Consider the following 7284-nt stretch of genomic DNA (forward strand, 5'->3'; position numbering starts at 1 on the left):
CTTGGGGAAAATGAAACATAAAAAAATAAAAAAGGCAAGGTGAATGGAGGGAAGAAGAGGGAATGGACATCATAAACACAGGAAATGGGAAGAACAATACTACAAAATGAGGGTCGTAATCAATGCCATGAAAAAAAGTGTATGAATTATTGCACAGAAATCCAATTTGCTCTCTAAACTTTCACTTTCATGCAAATCTCAATAAAAAACGAAAGGGAAAGAAAAAAAAAAAACTGTGGAACAAACTCTTCTCACCTTGCTGATGTTCTCATCCCCCAAAAGGATATTGTGAGGATCATGAGAAGCAAGAACCTTGCTTTTCAGGGATGCTGGTGGTAGGGGATCACTATCTCTACAACATGAGATAAAATAGTTAAAGTGTTTAGTGTCATGTGTGGCAGACAGAAAGCATTCAATATACAAGAGCAGTTGCAAGTGTTTTACTTGTCTTAAAACGTTTGGGTACAGTTAAGTAGAGTCATACTTTTCAGAAGGCAAATTTCCAACATTCAGGTAAAATATAAGCCTGGAAGGGAAATTTCCCCCGAAAAGTGTTCAAACAAGTCATCCTGACTATGCTATTCAGACAACAAATAAAGGCAGGAAGTGGTTAGCTGAAGGGCACAGGGAAGACAGTGACTCAGGGACAGACGATGGTTTGGACAGTGGATTGAGGGAATTTTTAGATGATACCTCACATGAGTGCTGTTCAAAAAGTCAAAGCAAATCTTAAAAGTCCTTCCAGCCCTAAAGAAACTCACCTCAGAGAGTAAGGTGGCAGCTCAGAGACAAACCCAACAGGTCCCCATACCTGTGTTTTTCAAGGATCTCCCCAGAAGACTGGAAACACCTTAAGTTCCAGCATTTGTTTTAGTGTTACAACATCTGGATCTAGGGCCAGATCATCAACAAAGACAACATGTTTAAAGTGTGAACAATGAGCAACTATAGAGGTTATGCTGACTTGCCATAGTTTTTTAAAGAGCTTGCCAAAGAATAAAAGATTCTGCCAGTCACATGTAGACCAGCACAGGGTATGGAGCAGGATGGACAGAAGATGCCTCAGTGGCAAGAGATGATCAGGACAGGGTCTGTGTGCAAGCGCTGTTTTCTCTTCACACAGTTGTTAGGTGATGTCCGGTATGTTCAAACTCAGCAACCCATGTCCAACAGAACAAAAGCCTTGCCTGATACTGTACCATCCTCACAATTTCTGCTATGTCAAAGTCAATGGTTCTAATCGCTGTGTCACATAATCTCATTGAAGAGTTCCCTGTCATTGACTGACTCCACTTTTCCAATACAATGTTCTTGTGTGCTCTCAATTTGGAACTGACTCTATTGATCCTCCAGTGGGGTTTCAGAGGCTGTAAATCACCTGGGAAAACACTGACCATTTTTTTCCTGCAGCGGATTCTTTAATACCAGTCAAACAATTCTTTCAAAACTCAGTGTCTGACATTCACCTATCCCTTTGCCCAGAGAACTGGGAAATGTTTACCTCATGGAGACAGAGACTACTTAAAAGGATCATCTTTCCCTTCTTGTTTTGGATGGTCTTCAGATAGGCAGATTTGTGTTCTAGATTATTTCCTCAAACCTTGATTTTCATTTAAGATGTTTCCTATTTTAATGTATGTGATTGTGGAAGTTATTTCAAATCCACCTTTGAAGAGAACTAGAGGATGTTAACCACAGGAGCACTGCCTGGGTATGATTTTTTTAAATGCTCTGGTCGTTTCTTTTGCAAGCAGAAGGAAGTGAGGCTGACTAAGCAAGGGGAGATTACTGTGGTTAACAGTATGGAGAAGTAGGGTGAATGTGTTGTTTTTGGTGTGTTTTGGTTGTTTTTTTAAATAGTTGAAACACACTTGCCTAAGAATAGTAGGGAATCACTTGCTTTGAGCAGGAAAGTAACACTTCTCTAAGGGCCAAGGCTCCTCTGGGGGTTTCTACAGAGGTTAGAGGCTCCAGAAGAGTTGGCCTGGTTCTAAGTCACCCATGAACATCAATGTCTCACTAAATCAAGAAATTTCGTTAGATTGCCAAAATAAAATATGAAAATAATATTTTTATAAGTGATAAGATATTGTGCTGCTAACACAAAAAGTGGTTCAGATCCATCAGCTGAAAGATGGGCGATCTCCTCCTATGTGATTTTCTGCCTCGGAAAAGTTGCTGAAGGATCAGCTAAGGGTTGGTTCTGGCTTGACTGTACACAACAACAACAACTCTAGAATTTGCTGTTACAGTATTTTTTTTTAAAATGAAACACCTGCATATTTCAGTGTTTTAACAACCCATTCCCTGTGACCCACCTCACAGGTGATTCAAACACAGCCGTCAGCACACCAAGGTTGGATATTATTAATCCAGGGTACAGGCATGAATGGGAGTTGGTCCTCAGCCCTGTCCCATTCTGCATTAATATAATACTATTAATAGTAGTCAGTGTGAATGGCACAAGAGCAGTGGTGGTTCAAGTAGTTGGATTTTCTACTTCCTTTTGAGAGAAAAGGAAGGAGATGTCCTCACATACCTCATGTGCATCTACTCTGCATCTGTCACTGGAGGTTTGTATGATGCTTTGATGATTTATAGGTTGAGGCAGAGCTTTTGGAGTAAGAGAGACCTCTAACAGCTGGCAATTGAAAACCCTATGAATCACAATGGTCTAATTCTGCAGAGCATGGGGTTGCCCAGAGTCAGGACAGTTGTGATGACAGCTCACAACACAGATGACCATTTCCTATATCTGGGAATGATTCAAAGGTGGCAAGACGGCACCCACGTCATCTGACAGAATTTGAATCAAAAAAGTTCTTGACTAGCTGAAGCAATGGGGTATGGTGAACCAGATGCATTTAAAAAAATAGTAATAATGCAGGTTTCAAATGGACCAACGATGAAGGGGAAATTCTATTTACCAGCTAGTTGGCAAAAGAAAAGGAGATTCAAAAACCTTCTTGGTCCCGTGAAAGGGTTGTAGCATTAACTACAGTGACAGAGGAGCCAGCTTCTGGGATCTAGGCTCCAACTTCTGCTTTTCCCCAACTTTTACCTCCAGTGCCTACAATTCATTTATTTTTAAAATAATTTTTTTAAATTGTGGTTTTAACAAAAGTTTACAGAAAAGTTATATTTTCATTCGTTCATTGTTGCACATTTTTACTCCCTCTCCTTCCATTTCCCCCTCCCCCAGTTCATTTTTTTATGTTTTGTAAAATATTCATTCATTGTTGCACAATTACCTTCCTCCCCCCCCAGCCCTCTTTTCAATGTACCACTTACTCTGGGCTTTTTTCATGCATATAATGCCTAATCATATATTCCTTCTAAACAGTTCTCTCCTTCATCTGTTCCAGTGCAATGTTCATTATTCATACTTTTTTATTACTTCTGTTATTTATTTATATTGATATTTTAATGAATGTTTATAAAGAAATTGGACTTCCACTCATTCATTGTAGCACATTTTCCACCCTGCCCCGACCTCCGACCCCTCCCACCCCCCGTTCTCTTTTTTTCTCTGGGAAAAAAAAAAGTTCTTTCATTGTTATACGGTCTTCCCCACACTGACCACTTTACTATTCAGCTCTTATTCTGGACTCTTGTCATGCCAATAGTACCTAATCATGTATTCCCTTTACACAGTTCTCTCTTGACTATTTCAATGACGTGTACATTATTCACCCCTTCTTTTCCTAGTTTCCTGCCAATCCCCATGTCAGTCCTGTTTTATAACAGTGGCATTATGCAGTATTTGTCTTTTTGTGACTGAGACATTTCACTCAGCAGAATGTGCTCCACGGTCACCCATTTTGTGTAATATTTAATGAGTTCTTTGGTTTTTCAGTGCTGCATAATATTCAATTGTGTGAATATACCATAGCTTCTCTATCCATTCATTTTTTGATGGACACTTGAGTTGTTTTCAGCTCTTTGCAAAAAAGCAGCAATAAACATGGTGTGCATATATATATGCTTGGGTGGCAGTTTTGGTTTCCTTAGGGTATATTCCCAGTAGTGGGTCAAATGGTATTTCTATTTCCAGCTTTTTGAGAAAGCACTTCCAGAATGGTTGCACCATTTTACACTCCCACCAACAATGAGTAAGGGTTCCAGTCTCTCACAACCTCACCTACATTTGTTTTTTGCTGCTCTGTTAAATCTTGCTATTCTTACTAGAGAGAGATGATATCTCTAAATTGTTTTGATTTGCATTTCTTAGATTTTGAGCATTTCTTCATGTGCTTGTTGGCCATCTGAATGTCTTCTTTGGTGAAGTGTCTGTTTATAGATTCTATATATAAGTCCATTATCAGACATGTCATTACCAAATATTTTTTTTCCTAGTCTGTGGCTTCCTTTTTACCCTGTTGGAGAAGTTTTTGATGTACATAGGGATTTCATTTCTTTTATCCTATCCTGGTTGTAGGTTTTTCAGGATGCTTGGAAGACTGTTCATGTTGTGGATTAATGCTTCCAAGGTTCTTCCAAGCTTTTATCTAATGAAATGTATAGTCTTTAGTTTTAGTCCTGGGTCCTTGATCCACTTTGAGGTGGTTTTTGTGTGTGGTGTGAGGTGTGGGTTTTGTTTAAGTTTTCTGCAGACGGTTTTCCAATTTTGTCAACACCATTTGTTGTTTCCCCACTTGACTGATCTCCTCCTCTCCATGTCAAAAAACTATTGACCATAGGTAGGTGAGCTGATTTCTGGATTCTCAATTCTATTCCATTGATCTATGTGTCTGTCATTGTACTAGTACCACGCTGCCTTGACCACCATGACATTGTAGTAGGATTTGAAATCAGGGAGTGAGATGCCTCCTACCTTGTTTCTCTTTTTAAGGAGTGCTTTGCTTATCCAGGGCCTCTTTCTATTCCAAATGAAATTGGAGATTGCCTTTTCCATCTTGTTGAAGAATGGGATTGGTATTTGTATTGGGACTGCATTGAACGTATAGATTGCCTTTGGTAGGATTGTCATGTTCACAATATTGAGTCTTCCTATCCATGTGCAAGGTATGTTCTTCCATTTCTCCAAGTCTCTTTTTGTTTGTTGTAGTAATGTTTTGTAATTTTCTTTGAATAGATCCTTTGTGTTTCTACTTAGATTTACTCCCAACTATTTAATCTTGTGATTAGCTATTGGGATGGGTATTATTTTTCTTAGCTCGAGTTCTATATTCTCTTTGTCACTGCAGAGAAAGTCAATTGATTTTTGTATGTTGTTCTTGTATTCTTTCACTTTGCTAAATTGGTCAACTATGTCCAATAGTTTTCTTGCTGTGTCTTAGGATTGTCTGAGTATACTATTATATCAATCATATATCATATCATATCATATCATATCATATCATATCATGTGCATGTAGAGCTAGTTTTACCTCCTCTTTGCCAATTTGGATACCTCTTATTTCCTTCTCTTCTTGTGATAACAAGACTTCCAATACAATATTGAATAGGACAGGTGATAGTGGGCATCCTTCCCTAGTTCCTGTTCTCAAAAGGAATGCCTTTAATATCTTTCCATTGAGAATGATGTTGGCTCTTTGTTTTGCATATATACTTTTTTGCTGTTTGAGGAAATTCCCTTCTATTCCTATTCTGTTGAGTGTTTAATCAGGAAAAGGTGTCGGACTTTGTTAAAGGCCTTTTCTGCATCAATTGATAGGATTATATGGTTCTTGGTTTTGCTTTGTTAATGCGATGAATTACACTGATTGTTTTTCTTATGTTGAGCCATTCTTGCATATGTGTTATGAATCCCACTTGGTCATGGTGAATTTTTTTTTTTAAATGTATCATTGAATTCTATTGGCCAGGATTCTGCTGAGGAATTTTACATCTATGTTCATGACAGATATTGGTTTATGATTTTCTATTTTGGTCGTGTCGTTACCTGACTTTGGTATCAAGGATATATTTGCCCTCATAGAATGAGTCTGGGAGAATTCCATCTCTTTCTGTATTCTGAAATACTCTATGTAAAATTGATGATAGTTCTTCTCTGAATGTTTGATAAAATTCACTTGTAAAATTCTCTGGTCCAGGACTTTTTGTTGTTGTAAATTGTTTTATGACCTGTTCAATATCTTCTTTTGTGATGGGTCTGTTCAGGTGTTCTGCTTAGGTTGTGTCAGTTTGGGTAGAGCATGAGTTTCTAAGTAATTGCCCATTTCCTCTAGTTTTACATATTTGTTTGAGCATACTTTTTCCATAATATTGCATTGTCAACATTTTTTATTACCCCTTTCATCTGTTATTCAGATTATTTATGCCTTTTCTTTCTTTTCCTTTGTTAGTTTTGCTAGTGGTTTGTCGATTTTATTGACCTCTTCAAAGAACTAACTCCAGATCTTGTTGATAGTTTCAATTATTTTTCTGGTTTCTGTTTATTTCTGCCCTAATTTTTATAATTCATTCCTTTTAGAGGTTGATGTGTTTTCTTGCTGTTCTGTTTCAACTTTTTGGAGATGTTGGGGGTTTTTCCTCCCTTTTGAATGTGATTGCTTCTTGCTATAATTTGACATCTGATTATTGCTTTGGCTGTTTCCTAGAGGTTTTGGTAAGTTGTGTTTTCATTAACACTTGTTTCAAGAAACTTTTTTTATTTCATCTATTACCAATTCATGTTTAAGTAGGGTGTTGTTCAGCTTCCAAGTACATGTTTCCGCTCCCCCCTCCTTTATTGCCTTGTTATTGATTTCTAATTGTGTAGCTTTGTGGTCTGAGAAAATACTCACATTAGTTCTATGTTTTTTTCATTTATTGATGCTTGCTTTGTGACCTAAAATATGATCTATTCTGGGAAATGTTCCAGGCACATTGGAGAAGAATGTATACTCAGCTTTTTTTTTATATCTATGAGATTGAGTTGGTTTATTATGTGGTTTAATTCCTTAGCATCTTTGTTGAGTTTCTTTCTGGTAGTTCTATCTTTTCTTGGGAGTGTTGTATTGAAGTCTACTACTACCAGTGTAGCATTGTCCATTTCTTTTTTCAGGTCTGATAATGTTTGCTTTTCACATTTTTCAGCTCTATCATTTGATGCATAGATGAAGTATGTGGTATCAGGGAGAAAGAGTCATCATCAACCTGCAAAATGAAGATGGTATGAGCTTGTGTGTTGAAAGTGAAAGGGACCTACAACCAGGAGAAGATAACATAGATGAATGGGATCTTCTAAGACTCAAATCCCTATGCACGTCCAAAAACTTCTCCAACAGGGTAAAAAGGGAGGCCACTGACTGGGAAAAAGTATTCGGTAATAACATATCA

This window comes from Elephantulus edwardii, unplaced genomic scaffold (assembly GCF_000299155.1).
Source record: "Elephantulus edwardii isolate Elephantulus edwardi_28Jun2011 unplaced genomic scaffold, EleEdw1.0 scaffold00019, whole genome shotgun sequence".
NCBI lineage: Eukaryota > Metazoa > Chordata > Mammalia > Macroscelidea > Macroscelididae > Elephantulus > Elephantulus edwardii.